The sequence below is a fragment of the Mytilus californianus genome, unplaced genomic scaffold (genome assembly GCF_021869535.1).
Source record: "Mytilus californianus isolate M0D057914Y unplaced genomic scaffold, xbMytCali1.0.p SCAF_10, whole genome shotgun sequence".
Lineage (NCBI taxonomy): Eukaryota > Metazoa > Mollusca > Bivalvia > Mytilida > Mytilidae > Mytilus > Mytilus californianus.
In genome coordinates, this window is record NW_026262582.1 from 48,369,003 (window position 1) to 48,392,919 (window position 23,917).

The 23,917-nt window shown below is 32.2% G+C and overlaps 1 long non-coding RNA gene across 1 annotated transcript; it reads right to left on the minus strand.

Annotated features, from left to right (window-relative positions):
* Positions 1-247: 247 nt before the first annotated feature.
* Positions 248-6,572, minus strand: LOC127718276 (uncharacterized). The gene is made up of 3 exons (XR_007989689.1): positions 6,460-6,572; positions 4,655-4,694; positions 248-1,562 (listed from the first exon to the last, which is right to left on the minus strand). It is a non-coding gene; the product is annotated as an uncharacterized LOC127718276 (long non-coding RNA).
* Positions 6,573-23,917: the final 17,345 nt, after the last annotated feature.

The following is a 23,917-nucleotide window of genomic DNA, read 5'->3' on the forward strand; positions in this document are numbered from 1 at the left end:
CATACTTTAAATCTTAATGTCAAATGTTCTACTCACAATGGTTGAAGATGTTATACTTTTCAGTCCTTTTTTTATTCTACATGTTTTTGGAACCTTTTTTTAAATGTTGTGTGCCAAGAATTCTATTAAGTTAACACTTTTATCAATATTTATAGATTTTATCAATATTTTATAAAAAAAAAAATTATTTTACATTCTTATATTAAAAAAAATATTTTTTATTAATTTTATTTTTATTTTGAATTTTTTTTTTTTTTTTTGAAAAGTTAAATTTTGTTCGATACGGTTCTGATATTTTCAGACATTTTTTGTTTTTTTAAATTGTTTTTTGTAAATTTTTAAATTCATTCAATTTTTCTTTTGATTTTTAGAATAAAACTGTTACATTTCATATGTTTTTCTTTATAATAAGCATATACATGTGGTGAGTGCATAGAATATGTGAAGGTTTCATATAAATGTGCATGGGACATGTTTATTAAATATATAAAGGAGCAGAAGTTGCTTTCTCATCCGGAACAATTGAGTGTACCCAAATTGATTGAAAAGTATGGTCAGTCATCTTCATTTATAGTTAGATATGTTGGGTTCTCTTTGTATGTTTGTTTTAATATCACTCCTAGCATTTTTCGTCGTGTTTTCTAAGTTTCTTGTTTGTCCATTCTTGTTTGATCCGCCAATATTTTTTTTTTTCTATATTAAGATGCAAGACCCTGCGACTCATTTCACAAAAAATCTTACGAGAAAAAATACTCGTAAGTCATGAATATTTCAGTATAACTTACGACTGATTTTAGTCTTAAGATTTTTTGTGAAAAGAGCCCCTGTTTTTTTTTTTCTTTGTGTGTGTTTTTTGTTGTTTTTTTTTTAATTATTTTTGGGGACTGGCTGGTAGGTTTTCATAAATAGGGTTGACGCAAAAAAAAGGAAAAACGACACTGACACGGCCTATATTCAAGTTAAGAAAAATATATACTTTTTTTTATTAATGATGGTGCCAAACTGGCCTCTCCCCAGTTTTCTTCATTCTAATCCTAGGTGCCAAACCATACGAGATTATTAACATTATCATTGTATATTATGTGAATATTTGTTCGTTTATGACTCATTCTGTTTTCATTTTTGAGTAACGCATTTTTTTAGAAACTTGCACCATTAATTTTACATTGACCAAAATTATTCGCAAATCCGATATTTATGAATGTTTTAGGCATCGAAAAGTCGTCGCATCTGGCATGTGTTTAGTCTTTCTGCACAAATTTGGCAACAGATAGGACTTTATTGTCTAGGAAAAGAAAACCAACCTTGCATATTGTTATGTCGATATGTAATTCCATCCAAAAGCCAATCGTCCTATACTGAAAGTTGCTGATTTTTCTTTTAATTTATCAACCACGTACAACGTATGTAAAATTTAAACATTTTTGCAATAATATATCATGAATATTTGATGTAAAGCATAAACTTACTTTCATACTACATTGATAATTTACATTGGCCCCTGCTTCAAGCAATCTTTCAACTTGTTCTGTACGTCCAAGAAAGGAAGCCCAGAAAAGATCCTACAAAAATATAATGAGTTTGATATATTTTATCTGGCAGTTAAAAGTTTTAAACAATCTTTAAACATATATTCGTAACTTTAAATCTTACCTAGAACTTCATAGTAGAGATGCAAAATAATGTGCACGAACTGTTTCTAATAACGTTTCCTACACCAAAAATGTTAACAATTAGCGTATCAAGACTAGGTGTTTCCTAACCATCTTACCCAGAGAACATATGTTACTGTTATCAATGTTTATTTCTACAAATAAACGGCGTCATTACAAATAGAGGCCAAATATTGGAAATCCAAAACACGTCTATTAAAAGTTCGCTGTACACTAAAGAATACCTTCCTTTCAATATGGAAAACACAAGCACATTTTTAAATGTAAGACACAAGACAAATTGCTTACTTATTTTGATAGCACCAAACGATGTAAGGTGAAATTAAGAAACCTTGAAATAGCAATCTTTCCCCAATCACAAAACCAGATATCAAGGAAAATGATTATGACCAGCATATACAAGCTGGTCCAATGTTGAAGAAGGTTTTTTGGGTATCAACAGCGTAGTAGCTCAGTATTTTCGTTTTGCCATGAACATTGAAATGTGTAGTTTAAATAAAAGGATGTATTAGCCTCATTCATAGTTTTAAAATAGACTGTCGTCTTAATGAAGAGATATTTTCATGGGACATCCAATACGGAACTGCTCTTGTCAAAATTTTGAACTGAACGATTAGCTTGTACAATGTTAGTTTTCATACTCATTTGGGTTTCAATTTGTATCATTTTATCACTTCGGAAAGAGGATAATAAAAATTCAAAAATTTTACTTGAAACGCAAATTTCAGCCAGTTCAGCAAATTGTTTAGATGGAGAGATACATGCATTGCTTTAGTTGGTCTATCTTAATTAATATAAGTTCGTTTTTAACCAAAACACTCATTTTTCAGCATTCAGAGATAAAAGGGGGACTCGTATATAAAAATTCCAAAATCTCACTTGAAATGCAATTTCAACTAGCGAGGTTGTCTAGTTGGGCAATGCATACATTCCTTTTCATATTCACGGTATTACATATAGGTATGGTGTTTACCAAATACACTTGCTTGTTTTCCAAAGAGCAGAGAAAAACGGGAAACACAATCATTAATACTAGTTTATGTTTGGACTGCTATAATTATATTGAATGAACAATCTCGGATAAAAAAGAAGACATATAGATAAAACATTTTTATAATTTATAATTGTAGATATTAACAAATTAGAACGGATTATACTGGAAAGAGTCTCATATTGGTTACTTTCATTATTCATTTATCTTAAATCATGTTTATATAACGCATTTTATATTTTGTATATGTTACTTTCTATCCAAATTGAGCTTTAATTCAGTGAAATCGTGTTTGAACATGCAAATTTTAGATATTAAAACCTTAACAGTGCGAATTGGTCGTATTTTTTCTTAGTAAACATGTTTCCAATGAAAACTTTGTAGGTATCAAATTACAGTCTTAAATTGCTACAATAGGGTATATCAGTTTTCAGGTCTGATACTTTATAGACTATTTTTTTACCACTGTACATAGATTTATCAAATGTTTTAGAATGTCTATGTTTGTCATACATTACGCATAAAACTTTGAATACATATATCTCCGTGGTCTGTGTTTTACAAATCGAACCCAACTTAAAACAAACAGCTAACATACATTGTACATTTTGAAAAATTAAAATGTTCAAGTCAATTATATTTCATATAAAATGTTTAAGTTCTGATCTCTAAATAGATTTCATAAAACAAACACAATACATGAAAGCAATATTAGTGCACAGTTACTAAAATATATGGTCGGCTGTTATTCAGCATGCCCACATTTCTCCTTTGTATAATAAAAATGAGATGCAGGTATCATAAATTACAGTGCTTGCATTTCCTATTATAATACCGTGGTGTCCTTTATCAGTAAACATGTAAGCGTGTTGTCGGCCTTGTTTATCATTAAAGATATATTATTGTCGAAAAGAATATCTGTTGAAGTAAATTCCGTGTCGTCAATATCATTGTATGGTGCAGAACAAATGTTATCGCTCAATTCAACTGATACCAATTTGTACTTTTTTGTGTATTTCTTTCAGCAAACCATAACTTCAACACCAGGAACAGGAATGGATGAAACGCATGCTGTGTTACATTTTCTGTCAATTGTAAATACCAAACAGTAAACGGTTTCTAAGGATATGAAAATATACTTTCATCTAGTTAGAAACTGTGTCAATGTGAACTCGCCGAAAACTTGTGTCTATCACACACTTTTCAATTTTGTTCTTCCAAATAAACAAACAGATTAGCATGTGCATTAAACCACCGTCCATGTTTTTAATATTCTTGTAGATATGGTTAAAAAATATTATGTACAACAGATATTATATAAATGATCATATTATTTTTTTCGTATTTTTATCACTTAATGTAATAATCATTTCTATGAAAACGGATTAAGCATCAAATAGGATATACACTTTCCTTTTACTTTTTGGACATAAATGATCATTTGCGTCTGAAAATAAAGTGGTGGTCATGATATTTTAAAACCCAATAGTATCCAGACGCTAGGTTTATAGCTCGATACTGTTTTGTAATTTCAAATGGAATTTGTGTTAAAACTTCCCTCATTGAACCATGTCTTGCATTTATTTTGTACGTTTCCTTAATTTTTAAGATATTCTATTTCAGTATAAGTTTCGGTTTTTAAAACTTTATGAAATCTTTTCGTGTGTCTAATTACTTTTGAAAGTAAGGCCTAAAAAAGGGTAATTGGTGTTTTTTTTATGTTTCTGATATTGATGGATAGACACGTCACGCAACTGAGGGATGTACAATCATTAAGAAGCTACTGCGCCATAATATATTGCTAACATCTTTCGAAAGTCTGTTATGTTTGCGGAAGTTCTATTAGGGGTTATGAATACAATGATAATATATGGTTTACTGTTTTTAAATTTTTCTTATTAACACATGCATTATTAATGTGTCGGATAAAACATATTTAATTCACTGTTTCACTAACACTTTTAAAATAAGTAGCTATAAATAATGTTACCACATCAGTTGTTGTCATGCTTTTCATAAATCAATTACCCCTGAAATGAGAATATTAAATATATATTATTAAACAAATAAAGACAGCAGTCCCAATGAAAGGAGAAGGAATTTGCATGTCCAGTGTCAACGTTTCCTTTCAAGAGTATAGCTTTACGAGACGCATAAAGCTTCAATTGTTATCATGCACAATAGTCGGTAGTTATATTTACAAATTTAACTTTGGGAAACATTTGACTGCTTATCAATTCTAAATGAGATATCTATTGAGCATACAAGCAAGTTTATTTAATCGGTGCTTAACAGGACAGACTTCTGCATCTGTGTTTTGTTCAAATCCTTCAGATTTGTTTCTAATATAACAGACGTATGGATAACTGATTCTTTTACCAGTCGTAGAAAACAGGTTTCTACAAAGTCAGTGATATTGTAATGTCTTCTTTTTACCGGTCCGTGATAGACCATACATACAGATTCTCCTCCAGAGGATAACAAAGTAAAAAACTCACAATAGTTTACGCAATACAATTCTTTTTTTATTGGTACAGGACGTTAATACGATCAAGTATTTTTTAACATTGATTTTATAACTTTCTGAGTTATATGTTGATATGTTTTCAATAAGAATCTAAGGTTCAATCTATCTTAGACTAGGCTACCCTTAGCTAGATTTGGATATTTTTAGCGCCATTATGATTACAGATCTGCTCCTCGAGTTTTAAAGTATGATTAACACCCTTGGTTTTCAATAATTATAGTTGTAAAGTTACTTCTCCAGAAAAGTGCTTCGGAAGCACCAAATGTATAATGTGTAATTTTTTATTTATTACTGGACTGATAACGCTGCTGATGGTATGCTACTCCCATGTGTAAAGCTTCGGTACTGACACTATTGTATTATACATTTCTTAGATTCTCCGTTGATAACAAAATTTGTTTTTATTATTTTGAACATTTTTTATGAAGATACATCCAGAAAGGCTCAACTGATTTATCAACATTCTCTAACAGACGTAATGTAAATATGTCGTGATCGGTCTTGGAAATACACTACCTTGCACAATGCAAAAGTAAGTATAATTATCATCAAAATGAACGACCAAACGTATTGCTTTAGAATTAATATATTCATGGTTAGTTATGAAGTAAGCTGTTGAAACAAAACCAATGGTAATACCGACTAAGACAATATCCAAGAATCTTAAGTTGACTTCAATCTTCAACACTGAATTGATATTTTGTGCATTATAATTGATACAAAGGTTCACGAATTTAACGGGGACAGTTCCTTAATTTACAAAACCCATTGTAAAATTACAATGTGAGATATCTTTGTAGAAAACAAACTTCCAAAAAAAAAATAGTATAACAAAATTACTGTACTCCAAGGTAAATTCAAAAAAGGCAAGTCCATAAAAACTGAAAAAAATCAAACGTTTTTTTTAATTGTATTAATTTTTATCTGAAAGAACTCGAAGCATTGAAATACTTATATATAGACATAATCTATAATATAAGTATTAACATAACATTTGTGTATAGCAGTCTAAAGCTAAAATATTAAATACCCTACTTTTATGCATATATGGTAATCATTCAGTTGATCATACTCATATTTTATCTGATAATATATTATTAAGTATTAATATAATAATTTATACCTTGCATGTTTAAAAGACGGACTTACCGTCAATAATAACTACCCCAAGAAGTTTGGTATATATGTAATTTCAAAATAATTCCATATAGTTTTCTTCAGTCTCGATTCGTGTATCTTTATGCTGTAACATTTTCTCAAATACTTACAGGTATGTTATGAAACTGTTTACATTGTTTAAGCAATATAACAACTTGTTTACTCCTTAAACACACATTAGTTACTTCAGGTGACCGAATAATCTATAGATATATAACGAAACGTCAAAATTAGACGACACCGGGAAGTTGACAACGGATAATTTAAATATGAATACAATCCATTCATAACGAATGGTTTAGTTTTATTTATGAAGGAAACAAGGACATTATACAATTAAAAAATTTCATACTTGTATACTATATATCTTAAAACCACGACATAAAATGTTTTAGATTAAGGTAGTGTAGCCGTGCGTTTTAACTCGTATAACACATCTACACAGCAACACATAATGGAAAAAATCAAAACAAGGCAATTTTGTGCAGTAAATATTCTTTTTTAGGAAGATTCAAAATTATTGATTATAAATATTTAAAAAAAAATAGATTTATAATGCCACGTCAAACAAATGCTTATTTCGTCTGTAGACAAGCAAACCCGGTAGAAAAAAATAACAAAAAAGATCATAAACATAATACATAAATATATGTTCATTTTGTGCAACGATAAGTGCACCCAAAGAGCAAATGTTTTTATATATATATTAGTATTATCCCGTGTTTCGATCAGTATAGCGGGAAAATGTTGTATTCTTGGTATGGAATCGTTAATTTTTGGTATGCCGATGTTAATCTATCCAATCAGGGGGCTGAGTTGTGGTCTTATATAAGGTTTTTTTTTGTGTGGTAGTTTCACTTTCTAGCCGTCGTATTGACCATGTAAACTTATGGACGCCAATTTACAGCAAGTTATTCAAACAGAAGTACAAAATGCCGTTCTATCTAAGCAGGACCAGTTGTTGAACAACATGACGAAGTTACTTGATTCACGTCTGGAGGGTTTCCAAAAGAGAAAGTGCTGTTAGATACTCAGATAGCAAGAATGGACGAATCACTAACCGACAGTTACAAATTTCGAAAGAAGGGGAATAAGGAGCAACACAAGCACAACCAAAAAGTGTTCGTTAAAATTAGAGAAGCACACGCTGAATACGAGACCGACAACTTGACGCAGTCCAACATTAACAATGACAAGAGAAAATTTCTGAAGGTATGGACTTGATTAAAAATCGACAAAAGCTGATAAAACTTGCCGATTCATCAGACGCGGGATGGCGCGTGGTAGATGAATACGTAACTAACCCACTCGTAGAAGATTCCGAGGACGAGAAGAAGATGTATAAAGCGCAAAATAGAGCAGAAAGCAAACTTAAGAAGGAAAAGTTAAAAAGACGCCCAGACCGCAAAAGCGTGCCATACACAAACAGGCCCCAGCAAAAACAGCAAATTCGACCCCGCTGAACGTTAGTGGTGTATCCAGGTCTGATGTACGACCCGGTAGATGCTTTCATTGTAATGAGTATGGGCACTGGATTAGGAATTGTCCAAAGTCTGCTGCAGAGCAAAAACACAAGATAAGTATTGATACTACTATATGTAAAATCGATAACGTAAAACTAAATACACACCCAGAGTTAGATCTCGCATCGGGTGAACTCTACTCAATTAGTAATGTAAATTCAATAACATAGACATCACGTGCTGTCAGTAAATGAACAATACACATACTACTACTATTATAAGAAAAAATAACGGTACAGGTGTAGGTCATTTAAAAGAGAGCTTGAGCAAATGGAAGAAAATAGGTGCCACGGATTTTGTAATAGATATTTTAGCAAACGGGTATAAAATTCCTTTTAGTACAATTCCATGCATGGTTGAATTACAAAATAACAAATCGGCACGAGAAAATCCCGGTTTTGTAAAGAGCGAGATTGAAAAACTGCTGGAAAAAGGATGTATTACTCGAGTGTCTCGTAAGCCATATGTAGTTAATCCTCTAACTGTAGCTCATAATAGAGGTTCAAAACTCAAATTTGTATTAGATGCAAGACATATCAATCCACATGTCGTTAAATTTAAACACAAATACAAAGATGCAAAAACTGCTAGACAACTATACGATAAAGGAGATTTTGTATTATCTTACGATTTAAAAAGCGCATACCATCACATAAGTATTTTTGAAGAAAACACTACATATTTAGGTTTCAAATGGGAGCATGCATATTATGTGTATAATGTTGTGCCTTTTGGGTTGTCAACTAGCGGATATATTTATACAAAGGTAGTCAGGGAGAATATCAAATATTGGAGAAGTACAGGTTTAAAAATCGTCATGTATCTAGACGATGGCCTCGGCGGGGGCAAAAACATGAAAAAAGCTGTGTTAGCGAGCAAAAACATTCACTCCGATTTGGAGAAATTTGGTTTTGTTCTTGCAGCAGAGAAGTGCAATTGGGCCCTATTCAAAGTTTAGAATGGTTGGGTTTTCATTGGGATATGACAGAAGGGGATATAAGAATTACCGAAAAAAAGAATAGAAAAGCTTTTAAAACTTTTAGAAGTTTTCAGGACACAATTTCACTACGGGATTAGGCTTTTCAGGGTGAAATTCATTGCAAGTATAGTAGGACAGATCATATCAATGCAGCCTGTATTAGGAGATCAGGCACGTTTAAGAACAAGGTATGCATCAATGTATATTACAAAGGGAAAGTTGGAACGCTCAAGTACTAGTTAGTACGGATGCATTCAAGGAATGCATTGTTTAGGATCTCGGTTAAGTCAGTTGACATATAATGAAACACAAGATTATTATGTGTTCAGCGATGCATCTGGTACAGGTTTCGGTGGTTTTGTTACCACTGGTTCAGAGGACGAACCTTTGGAAATGTTTGGTAGTTGGTCATTGACGGAACAGTCCGAAAGTTCGACCTGGAGAGAGCTCGAGGCTGTAAAAAAATATTGATAAATTTTGTCAATATTCTTACTGGTAAGATTATCAGAGTGTTCACAGATAACCTGAATATCACACATATACTTAATATTGGTAGCAGGAAGATAGTTTTGCACAAGAACGCTTTTAAGTAGAGCTTGGTTTGGATACCACGAGACACAAACCAGTATGCAGATACTTTAAGTAGGGCAACAGATTGTGATGACTGGGAAATACAAGATGAGGTTTTTCTGTACCCTAATCATGTTTGGGGTCCACATGACATGGATAGGTTCGCGCATGATTATATTGCCAAGTGCAAGCAATTTAATTCAAAGTTTTGGTGCCCCGGGACTGCTGGGATAGACTCGTTTCCAGTAGAATGGGTGGACATAACAATTGGGTAGTTCCACCACCAAGTTTGATTCCAAAGGTAATAAATAAGATTAGTATAGAAAAATGTAATGGCACTTTAGTCATCCCGGAATGGACATCGGCGCCATTTTGGCCCATGTTGGTGGATCGACTTGGAAATCTTAAGGATTTCATAGTTGATAGCAAGTTATTTCAAGGGGAAAATCTGACTAAAAGAGGCAGAGGTCAGTGCTGAGTATTTGGACAACAGCGCTTAAAATTTAGATAAATCACTATAAGAATAGAATTTTAGTTTCCAATATACTTATGACGTTATTTATTTATTTATTGGCAATGATGATTTTGAGTTTTTTTAGGATTTTTCAGATATGATGAGGTCAGTTTCTTACGTTTTTGTGATGTTAGAGTACACGAGTCTCATTTAATTTTGTGTATTCAAAAAAGTAAAACCGTCCAATATAGACAAGGTTCTGAAGTCTTGATTTCTAAAGGTATTTCATCTGCTTGTCCTTACACAATGTTTATAAGGTACACTAGGTTAGCAGGGTTTGGTGATTCTGGTCAACAAAACTTTTATTTATTTCGGCCTATTTATAGATCTCGTAATAAATGCAAGCTCATTACTAAAGATAAAAAACTACGTTACACGGCGACTAGAGAGATTCTTAAGAGAATCCGAACAATTTGTCCAGAGGGAAACATATGTCTTCATTCATTCAGATCCGGTGGGGCCATGATGGCGGCTAACGCTGATGTTAGTGACAGATGCTTAAAGAAGCACGGAAGATGGAGGTTTGACTCTAGTAAAGACGGTTACATAGTAGATTCCACTGAGAAACGTTTGAAGATATCTAAGGTATTAGGCCTATAGATTACCCCTTTCTTTGATTTTCTGTCACGTACGATGGGCTGTCGGCAAATTTGAATTTGCGTTTGAGTTTTATTTTTCTGCCATGCGTACAAAAAGGTGTTGTTAGTGTGCTGTCAATGGCAGAAAAGGGTGTCATTTGTGTGTCTGTCGTCTGTAGTATAGAGAATACTAATATTTTCCCGTGTTTCGATCAGTAATGCGGGAAAATGTTGTATTCTCGGTATGGAATCGTTAATTTTCGGTATGCCGCTGTAAATCTATCCAATCAGAGGGCTGAGTTATGGTCATATATAAGGTGTTTTTTGTGTTGTAGCTTTACTTTCTAGCCGTCGTATTGACCGAGTAAACTCCAAATTTTTTAAATGATGTTTATATATCTATTGTTAGACAAATATTTTTGTTTTTCGTAAACTGTTTGAACCGACGAGGTCCGACGTCATTATCCTGAGATAGGCTCGAGCATTGATACCGGTTTCCGTAATACGATTTTTCCTGGTCGGCCTTGGCTATCAATGAGAGGTAATTTATTAAACGTACAGCTTCCAATATTTTGCTGTGTTTTGTACATAATGATATGATTGGTGAATGAAAATGCAAATTGATTACTGATTTATATGTTTTATTTGATGATATGTGACGATTATATATTATGTACAATTATATCTGGCGTCCATCACATACGACGGGCTGTCGGCAAATTTGAATTTGCTTTTGGGTTTTATTTGTCTGCCATGCGTACAAAACGGTGTTGTTTGTGTGCTGTCAATGGCAGAAAAGGGTGTCATTTGCGTGTCTGTCGTCTGTAGTATAGAGAATATATATATATATACTTACGTACCATTAACATTCTATGACAATATATTTGTTATTACGTTCGAAACTAAATCAAATTAGTAAACTAAGTTTCAGCTGATCAATATAAATGTTTTGTAGTATTCATCGAAATAAATTGCCATTGTAATAAGCGTTCCTGCATGTGATTCATCAAAGATGAGGACTTCGATATAGTTGTCTCCTTTTTTCTGGTAAGTATTGAACAAGCACATAATTCTATTAACACAATGTAAAATGTTAGTTACCAAAGCATGAAAATTGGGCATTTGAATTATATCACACAACATCATACTTACTGTTAATGGGCTATCATAAGAATTTATAGTAAATCTGAAATCAAAATAATAAACGAAAATAAATGTGTTATACAACAAAACAATTAGCACTGAACTACAGGCTACTAATAGTAGTATACCGCTGTTCAATAGTCAGACTTTAAGACAGGTAATCCAAAATGTGGAGGGTTTCAGCATATTTCCAGGGGCCAATATCTTCCTTAAACTTGGATATGGTGTAAAAACAGCATACGATCAAACGAATCATTGAGAAGGACTTAACTCATCAGATCAATCTGAATTTAATGGCTAACACATTCAACTGTAACTTATCGAACACAATAAACAGCTAAAGAACATGTATACTGATATACCGTCAAAGTTAGAATAGATCGCATGTACAAATATTCAAATAGGCAAGCTGTAAATTATTACGTGACTATCATTAGTGATACATGTGATAAGTCAACCAGAACAAAACACCAAGCTTTTACATTAACACAATGAAAAATGTCATTTACCAATGCATGAAAGTAGGGCATTTCAATTATGATACACAACATCATACTAACTGTTAATTGGCTATCATAATAACTAATAGCTTTTATGGTATCTTCCTACAACCGTCACAAACCATCTGATATGATGTAAGTGTCAGAATTGGACGAAAAGTTCTTTTTGATATCGTATGGGCAATGTATAAATGAATGGAGAAACTAGAAAGTAAATTGCAAAATTTTTACTTGTTCGTGAAAAATTCTTTCATTTCAAAATACACAATATATATACATCTGTACAACACGATAATAATGAATGAAAATACATAAAAACACTAATAACATATTACATAATACAATAGCTTGGCCTAGAAAAGGGGTCAACTAATCCACCAGGAAAGATGCAATAAAATAAGTATTTCCTACCCCACAAAGGCTAAGCACTTGGCAGAAAATAAAGCTTTGAGCTTAATACCTGATCATAATTAGTTCCAATTGAACCGTACAAGTATAAATACAATACCGGCCCAAGCAAGTACTGTTATGTTAACAGACAAAGTCCTTGTAAGCAAATAATGACAATAAAAACTTCCACAACAATCTATCGTGCATAACTTAATAAATATTAGAGCCACAAAAAAACATCTATATAGTAATGTAAATGTATGCATTATAGTTAAGTATGCATAAATGAAGCATGCAATTGGCATTGAAAACTTAACGGCCCAAGCAGTTAAGTATTGTTAAAATTGTTAAAATAACATAGCTTCATGCACTGAAACCTATTATCTTTTGTAATTGCTATTGCATAAAATGATATGTTTATTATATGATGACACACTAACTGGAGATTTACCAAAAATAAAATTCGTATTGAGTGCCAATTACCAACCCAAGCAAGTAACGCAGAGATGCTAACAAATTTGTATATATTCCTATAAAAATAATTGTACCGGCCCAAGCAGGTACCAAAAAGCCTATCAATTTAAATGGGATCTTATGTATTTTTGAAATGCGTTAGACTTCTAACGTCCCATAGAGCGTATTTGTGAATCGGATAAGCCTCTCTCGGCAGCATCAGTTACTGCTCCTATGCGGAAACTGTGTCCTTTGTATCTCGAACTATCCAGACCACAAGATGCTAGGCATTTATGTAAAATTCTGTCAAAGTCTGGACGATGTAATGGAGTGGCATCAACAGAACAAAACAATGGTTCTATGGGTACGGAATAGGGTCTCACTTTAGGGTACTCAACCCTGTACATAAGACAATGAAACATCGTGCAATAGCAGAACATTATCATTTGGGGCATTTTTTGTTGTCACCAACTCTCCAACTCTACAGAAAGTTGAAAAAGCAAATAAGAAAATTTCCTTAAACAAAACTTGATCATATGTACACTTGATAACTAATGTTATACTATGTAACAACTTGTTTAAAATAGGAATTGTAATTGGGAGACGGCTATCAAATGTTTTTGATAATCTATATGTGCCTGTAACTAATTTTTCAACTAAAAACGACCGAGTGTTGTCAGGCATTGACATCAGCTTGTGTACATAGGCTATGGCGGATAGATATGTTGAAATTGTACTAGGAGCATATGATTTTTTTTAAACATGTAGGCAATGAATAATGAAATTGTAGCTACAGATATTGGTGGCTGCAGACTTTGGTTCATTATTTCTGTACAGAAAGAGTCAAAAGTTTTCAATGCGCGGCTGTAAGTAGCTTGAGTTGATGGAGCTAGAGCTGCATTTGCTAAGATTGTAACGTACTCCAAAAGTTCTGTGGCTGGAATAGATGTGGAACTAAGCACGGTTTGGGTTGAGCAGCTGGGGCTGTTTTCAAAAACTGTTCTACCTGTAAACGAGAAAGGCAATCTGCAAAAATATTCTTCTTTCCGGGTATATGCTTTGCTTTAAATAATATGTTTAATTGCAAACATCTTAAAACCATGTATCTAACCATTTTCATTGCTTGACCATCAGATGTTGACTGTTTATTAATCACAGAAACCAGTGCTTCATTGTCAGTGAATAATAGTATAGAGTGATTTCTCCACAATGGCCCCCATAACTCAATTGCTAAGATGATAGGGTAAAACTTCAAGGTCATTATATTGAAAACAACAGGCTCCTGACTTAGGACAGGTGCATAAAAATGCAGCAGGTTTAAACGTTTTAACAAGCACCAACCTTCACCCTAACTTGAAACAGTGGTATAGCATTACAACGTAAAAGGACGCACAATAAAATATCATTTGAAATGGCTTAACTCGATCAAAAAGACAATAAACAAAAACAAGTAGATATACACTGAACGAATAAGTTTGATCTATGACACAATATAAATAAAAAAGATGTTTCAATGTCAAAAAGACAACTTTTAACCTAGGACAATATGGCGTTGAATAAAGTAACGTACACAGGTAAATTCAAAAATAATAATTTTGTTGTTAGGAGTACAGAAACATTTTTTACAAAATATGTTATTCATAGTACGAGTACAGAAGTGAATTTTTTTTCGTCATACTAAACACTTATCAAAGGTGGTACATATAAAAATTACAAATTGTCAACAGGTAAAATTAACATGAAAGTACGATTTGAGAGTACTCGCAGTTACTGAAAGATAGTTAAAAGTCAAAAACAATTAATAATAAAAAATCATGCATCAGAGACTAAAATCAATTAAAACACACCCCAGGCAGGGATTTAGTGTTTTAACGCCATGGACAGTCAAAGAAGACATGACTTGTGCAATGCCTAAATATATGTAACGACAGGCAGTAGGATAGTTAGGATTTAACCTTATAATGAATTTGTATGATGTTATGCATAGATAAAACAATTTCTCAATAGAAAATAAAAGTGGTTGTGTATATATACATCCCAAAAAACCATTCGAAAAGAATACAAATTTAGTTATGCTTTAATTTGTTGATGACAAAATTGATGTTAGTGCCAATGACAACAATATTCAAAGATCTTATTACAACATTAATAAGATAACAGTCCATAAGCTTTGACAATTAACACTGTAGACTTTTTTCCGTGTCAGAAATCAAGACAATGTCATCCGCATACAGCAATATACTGATCTCAGAGTATACATCAAGTTTGACACCAAAATGTAGAGAGTTGATATCAACTGATAAGTCATTTTTAAACAAGACAAACAGAGTAGATGCCTTATTGTCCCCTTGTCGTACCCCCGATTCCACGGAGAACCAATCTGTCACATTTCCAGTCAATCGTATACAACTCTGTAAGTTTGCATTCATACTTTTAATAGTCTTAATCATATGTCCATGCGCACAGAAGCTTGTGTCATAAATAGGAGTGACTGACAGAGTCAAACGCCTTACTAAAGTCCACGAAGCAAAGGTATGTAACTAGTTTCATTTCTTCGTCTATTTCTGAGAATAGTACATAGCGTGTATATATGTTCCAGACACGAACGAAGTTTTCTAAATCCGTTTTGTTCTTCACAAAGAGTGTTATTACAATCAAGAAAAGTTACAAGTCTTTTGTTGAGAATAAAGCTGAACATTTTTGCAACAGTCAACATCAGGCTTATACAGCGGTATCCCATTGGATCTCTATAGTCCTTTCCATCTTTTAATATTAGATTAATTATACTACTTCACCACATTGCTGGTACTACCCCGTTTGTGAAGCACACATTGAATAACTTCTGTAGCACAATTAATAAGTTTGTGTTTCGCAATACTTCATTTGGCAAGTTGTCATTACCTACTGCTTTTCCTAGCTTAGCGTGTTTCATAGATGATTCGGTTTCTTCCACTGTTCATATCATCCGGTATTAATATTTCATCAATATGACTCGTTAAATTTTCGTACTCAATTTCCAACTTGCGGTTCATTTCTAGTAAATTTTTAATGAATGAATCGTCAACTAATGTTGTATCTGATTTGAAGAGCTTTGAGTATTCCTCTTTCAATCTTTCGCGTATAATCTCTTGGTCAAAGCTGATATTACCATCCTCTTTTATAACACTGTCAATATTTTACTTTTTCGGACCTAGTTTGTTAATCTCACTCCAACATTCTTTCGAGTTCGAACTATTTAGTGTTTTAATTTTATTCGTTATTGATGCATTATATGTACGTTCACAGCGTCTTAAATGTTTGTCAAATTGATTTCTATTTTCGATGAAAGTGCGACGTAGATCTGCTCGTGTCTGTTCATTACCATTAAAACTCAAATATTCTTTTTCCGATGAATTCACTTTCTTAAGCAATTCCGTCAGCTTGTTATTTCAATATTGTCTAGTCAAGTGCAGTTTTCGTCGTTTAATGGTCCTTGTATGTATATCTTTAAACGGTAAATAATTATCCATTTCATTATAAAGTAAGCTCACAAATTTGTTATAAATCGTGTCGATTTCTCGGTTTAAGTTTAAACAGGTTTCAATTTGATCTATTACTTTTAATATCGATCTTTTACATTGTCCATTTACGAAAATATCATTAGGTATTGACGAAACCTCATAAATTCGCCTCCCTGTGTAAGCGTCGTTTTTAGCGTGTGTAGTTTCTGTATCACTGTTGAAATTCAAAATCGTTAGTTCACAATATAGAACAAAATGATTGGGGATAGTTGCACCGGCGTCTGGTGTTATATCGTAGTATAGTAAGATATCTGATACGAGGTGAACGCTTAATTTTGAGAACCTGGAGAGATCCGTATTATATACGGTACAGCCATGTAATCCATCGTAGTTTTACCACATGTCGATACATATGTAAAGTTGTCATTAAAAGCATTTCCTCTTCCATTCAAGACATACAATTTTGCATCCGTCAGAAAATTCAATAAATAATTTCCAAATGTGTTTTTTACATATAATGTGTTATAATGTTGTACGTCTTTCAAAGATGAAATTAGGGAAAACTAAGCCAGCGTCAATTTCATATTTTAACGCAAAAATCAATATTCTTCTGTTGGTGGCATTTGTTTTTGATTGAAAGATTAAGGTTGTGCAACGCAAAATAGTCATAATGATTTGAAGTTTCTTTTAAATTTCAACAAAGATTGTGAACTACAATAAATACCGGATAAAACATAGATGACTCCACTCATAAGAGACATATAATTTTTGCAAAAACTTGATATTGGAATCTTAACTCTGTCCTTTTTTACCAGGTTACTATGGTTTGGTGCAGTGCTAGCGCTATAGTTAAGAAGAGTATGTAGAGTTTTTCTGTTGTTTGGTTTGTTTTTTTTTATGATTAAGATATAATACATTTTTATGTTAGTAATCAGTATTTTAAGGACCCGCAAATAAATGATTGTAAAAACCCTTCCAAGTCTTACAAGGAAATTCATGTTTGATCATTCGATCTTACGCTTGGATAATAAACTTGCATGTAAAAAAACAAATAACTAAGATTAGAAAATTCAGACGATTTTCTGTGCTTTCTGCTTGTTTGTATAAATCAACATGGATTATCTGTTTTCTATTATATGAGAATGGTATTGTGTTATGTAATGTAAAGGCAATGTTTTCTTCAAAATCATTTCCCTTGATGTTCATAACACGAGGAAAAAATGCATTTACCAAATTTCAAATTCTTGCTACAATCATAAATATTCCTGAAAGACGATAGTACAGTCATGTAGTTCTTACTGAACCATGTGTAGTGACGGGTTTTGACTAAGTCTGCATTAAAATTATAGCATTTATACAAATGCAACTTTAAATCAACAAGTATTCAAATAAAACAATATGGATTGAATGAGAAATTTCAAAAGTTGAATAAAGGGTTGCAAACAAACGGGTTCCTTACGGCAACCCCAGAATTATTCAGAAAAAAAAGAATTACAGGATGTAAACAATGTTCTTATATGGTGAATTCTATTATTCTGAATGTTATCAATAAATATTGATACTGTGTTGAAAGGAGTTGTTGAAAAAAGGTTACCCCCGGATTAATGCAGTGACAAAATCTGCTAGGTGAACGATGTCATCATATAGTACAGATTCTAAGAAAGTTTAGTTACATTCTGATAAAGGGGTTTAGGAGATGGAGCAAGAACAAATATGTACTGAAGCGTACAAATGTGACATGTCATTTCAGAGTTTACTCAAACAATCGTTTGGATGGATAAATTAAGAAGAATATGCAAAATTATTTGACGAGAGCTATTTTCTGTGAATGTTTTATGAAATAATGCCTCATTCAGGATCAAGCATGTATGGATACAAAAGAGAGACGGAATTACACGCAAGCGGACTCCCCGTAACTTTATATAGCCCAATTTATAAGATGGATGATATATTTGCTGGAAGCATATGAACATGTTTTCTCTTAGAACAATCTCAGTCATCCAGTAGCGAATACATGATTCTCAAACACAAATATTAGACACATATACTTTAGAACGAACTATGTTTGCCAACATGCGGCAGACCTTGACCTTCCCTTTAAATCATCACTGGTTATTCTACTTCCCAGCAACAAACTTTATTTTGTTGATAATTAATTTAGCTAACTATTGAAACTATACAGTGCGTTTCCATTTTAAAAGTGTTAGCCTTCAATAGGCAAATGATATTTTTCAAAAAGACGCGTAATTTAACGACTTGAATGCACCCACCTAACATGCAGCTGTAATATATTACATTCGAAAGCTTTTATCTGTACTTACTATTTTGCCCGGTCGTTAAAAATTCGTACGATGCAATTTTCGTTAAATCAAGGTCAAAGGTCAAGAATGAAATATTCATAAATTTTGCAAGAATTAAACAAAATGTCCTTTGCTGTTTCTTGCATGATTTTTTTGTTCTAAAACATTATTACAAAAAAACATATTCACAGAAAACTGCAATTCTAGAAAAACATCCATCAAAAATGATAAAATTGTTCACAAAGCAAAATATTTCTTGAGGTATCAATATCTATATGTCAAAAATCAAATAAATTTATTGTTTATAGGTCAAGGTATTTTTTGCATTCTTACAAAGTGCAATTAAAATAATATAGACCATGGATCAGCATTCTAATGAAGCTTTTGCAGTTGCCCTAAATACCACCATCTGCAAATAGTACCCTTTAGCTTTTCGTTGTTTAGATAACACATCAATTGTTAAATTAAATTAATCATAATTATTTAAAAAGGAGGTTATAGTGGTGCCTTAAGGAATATGCAAGGTATAGACAGAAAAAAATGTGGGTTTTTATAGTCCAAAGTGGATGACATGTTAAGAAGTTTATTCTCGTTCAATCAATATTCGAATGAATACTATTTGCACCAAGCGCTTTACAATCACAACTCTTGCAAATATTTATGTGAGCACAGTATCACATACTATATTTTCTGTTTATCAAATTGCATTGCACATATAGAGATTGTGCATGAAGGGATTTAATCCATGATAAACAACTTAAAATGGATTTAAATAGAAAGCAATTCAAATTCACCACTACAGACCTGCTTTTTTAAAGTTATCTCATTTTTAAGGCTTGTTTTTCTCAAATTTATACATAGCATTTTGTATGTAATTTTTCTGGTCAACTTATATCAAACACTGATTGCAGTTATGAGATCTTCGCGCCGTAAGAAAACCAACCGAACAAAGTATAGCATGAAAGCATTGGAGTGCAAAAACAAAAATTAATTTTTGCTTGGATAAATTTCTATTGTTTGCTTTTTAATCTTATATTTGAAAAAAAAGATAATAATAACACTTTTAACAAACTTATTTTTGAAAGCAATTTCTTTACGAGGCTTTTGTGACTTAACAAAATAACGCGTATATAATAAACCTCGTTTTTATCTGGCATAAATATGCCATAAAACCAATTAAAAATTATTATTAATTCAACCACAATTTTCAATCCTCAAAATTGTCTAAACATTTTAGTTTAAGAATAACTTCACTGTAACCACATATATCCCAATTGTACATGTATTATCGTTTAATATTCCATTTGTCTATCAACATATCAATGCCTGATAGATGATCTACTAACATTCTGAATGTTATTAATTAGAACATAATGTGGCACATTCACCATACAATTATAATGCAAAAACATATCCTAGTATATTTGGAATACAATTGGTCCAAATACATATTTATCTTTCAGTTTCAATAATGCTAATTTGTTTGTTGTTTAAATGTAGCTGTAGTAAACAGGCATATATATATTTTACATTTAAGATTTTTTGGCTTGTGAGAGATTCTATTTCTTTTACTGTCATTCTGGTGGAGAGTTATCTTATTGGCAATTTTACCACATCTTCTTATTTATATATCAAAAGTACTATGTTTTGTCAGAGGTTGCCTACACTTACAAAACGTTTTTGAAGCTGATTGATTCAATTGTTGGGTTGTGACACCTACACAATAATGTCTTTTTTTATACTACTAATAATCTATCTATTTACTTTGATGTTTTATCAGAATAAGAATTATTGCGAATTGCTAGAATTTTTTAAAATCAAAGGTAAGATATAGAAGATCTGTAAATTAGATTAAAGGAGTAGGTCCGGTAAGGGCCGATTTTGGCCTCAAATTTCAGGTTCATCTGACGAAAGATTTTGGACACTTTTTAAACACTTAACTGTCTATTTCAGTTGATTCAATTAGTTTATGTGAAAAATTTTAACTGATTTAGTCATTAAAAATGCTCCGATTTAAGCTTAGATATGAAAAATCTATCAAATATGGAGAAAAATGTCACTTTTCAGATGGTTTTTGTCAAAAATGAAAGTGGCCGCATCCGTGTTCATCCTTAACCTTTATATATGTTATGTATTATCATCAAATACAACTTATATTTCAATATTAAGAATGAACACAAATCCGGCCACTTTCATTTAAGACGGAAACCGTCTAAAATTCAACTAAAATGCTAAATTTGTGAAGATTTCAGTAATTTAGCATGACTTGATGATTCTAGTACCCAATATATGTGCATTGAATTGTCAAAAACAGCCCATATTTATGTAGCAGAAGCATTATACTTTCCATTAAATAACTAAAAGTTTACATTTTAACAATTTTGTAAAACTGCTATATTTTGGGGCCAAAAAGGGGTCTTACTGGACCTACTCCTTTAGCTTCAACATGTCAATTTTTTCAAGAAACTTACTTAGTTTGAGGGAATGATTGACTTTGGACAGGCACAAAGAACATTTTTAATTTCTAGAATGTAATAGTTTTTACTTTCTTACTAAATGCTCGATGCAGTTGAAGCAGATTAGATTACAAATGTCTAATTTGTATAATAGACATTAATCAATTTACTTACTAGCTATATACTTATCTATTTATGTATTTAATTCTTTTGGGGGAGAAGCTTAATATTCGTATATAAAGTCCTACACTTTTTTGCGCTTGTCCCAAGTCAGGATTTTCTGATCTCTGACCTCTGATCTGTGTTATTCTAGTATGTTTTATTATTTTGATTTAATTATATCATTCGAAGTTTAGTGTGACGTCCATTTTCGCTAAACTGGTATACATTATTCTTTTGGGGTCAGCTGAAGCCCGCCTTTGGGTGTTGGATTTTCTCTCTGTGTTGAAGACCAAATGGTGGCCTTGGGCTGTTTTTCTGCTCTTTGTTTGGGTTGTTGTTTCTTTGACATATTGCCGTTTCCATTCGCAATCTTATCTTTATTTCTTTTAAAGTAAATCATAAATTACAAACAACAAAACGAAAAGAGGGAATTGCAATTAAAATACATAATAAAATATCAAAGTCCCGCCCCCTAAATTCCCCTCAGAGCATAAATCCCGTGTGTATTATATCTTTTTAACATTTCTGTATTTTTAAGATTTGTGTTTCTGCAACCAAATATAGGCTGCGTACAACTTTTTTTTAATGTATAACAACTTAAAAGCTATCTTTTGCAGATAGTGGTATTTTAGGCTGGTATTTTAGGCAACTATATGATTTATCATGATTGTCTTAATAAATAAGTAGTGTGATTGAAGTAGTTTAACAATGTCAAACATTTCTTTAACTCTTAATTTAATATGTTATGTGGTTTTAAGCTGACAAACAATTAAATCACATGCAAAAATTCGTTTACTCGTTTCTATCATTTTCACAGGCATTTCTGGAAACGGGATCTTTTAATTATAAATACGCCTTTGATATTTAAAAGTGCGTTTGATAAGTCACTTAACCTCTGTACTAGAAGTGTATTCATGTTTCCATACATAACTTTATCACTCAGAAGACAGAATATGCAAAAATGCTGACATCTTGTAAAAACTGATATAATCCGTCTTTGACCTTTCATCGTGATTTGACTTAAATTGCACCGTGCAAATATTTGACAATCGGACAAACAAGATATTACAGATGATATGCTTTCGAATGGTATATGATTTAGCCGTATGTGATTTGGGTGCATTTAAATTGAATTTTATGGTTAATGTCACTCGTCTTAAATCAATAGTTCTCACTATTTAAAAAAAAATATACCCGAGTTCGAAGCTTTTTGTTTTATCCAACAATTTACTTAATCCAATTCCTTCTTGATAATTATTATATCAAATGTCCCCTATGGTGGTATATAGTTAGTATTTTTACAAAAAGGTCCTACCAGCTCGGCAATGCCAGATAATACAAAATCGAACAAGTGAAAAACAAAACATCATCGATCGTGTGTCATAACAATTTGTAAGTGAAAATGTCAAAGCAAAGATATTCTTAACATAGATAATTAATTTGCACCTGTTTCAATGACATGATTCAGATGTCTATGAGTATATTTGTTTGTATAATAAACTGTATTGACAAACGTCATCCGTGACTCAAATCAGAAGAAAAGAATGGAAGTTTTATTCAATAAAACATACTTCTTTTTAGTTCGTGATCGCTCTGACGTATGACGACCTTTTTAATTTCTGCTGATATAATTGAACTTCTAAGCGCAGGCCATATATAAAACATATTGTTTTATAACAATTGTGGTTCCGAAGGTTAGTACGTGTACGTGTATAAAAATATATAGTCTTTGAGTGAAATGAATAATGATTCGTATGTTGTTTTTTTTTTTATTTATTTATCTACTTGCAAAAGGATCCTTTACGATTTGGAGACAAAAACTTGCCGCCTAAGTCTTAGTCGACAATTTTTATGTTATCTGTAATGACTGAGCTTTGAGTACAACTACCCTTACAACTATTTAAAAGGGCTGTCTGCCGTAAGTGCAATCACGAACGGCAAATTTAAAGACAGGTTTTCTTCTGAATTGATTCATATTTTATAAATATTATTCCACTCGAAGATCATTTTAAAGTTAGACCCCTCCCTTCCAAAAAAAAAAAAGAAAATAAGCCGTAATTATTAAAATCGTGTTATGCAAAAAGTAAAAACAAACCAACTGTGTCCCTCTTCCTGCCGACTTGTTCCGTTATTCATATGAGACTTCATACAGGAACTTCTTAGGAAGAAAGAAAAGAAGTTAGCCGTATCCTTTAACTTTACTTTCCGCTATATAGATGATGTTCTCTCACTAAATAATTCAAAAGGCATGATTTCAGTTTCCCAATTGTGAACTTTCCATTTTTATATAGCAACATTTCAGCAGTGCCTGCATACGGAGTATATATCTCCCAATTAATACGATATTCCAGGGCTTGTATTTCCTATCATGATTTCCTTGATAGAGGGTTGCTGCTCACAAGGAAACCAAGATAACCAAGAGTTCAAAAAGGTGAAGTTGAAGTCATCCCTTCGTAAATTCTACGGACGCCATCACGAGTTGGTGGACCGTTATGGAATA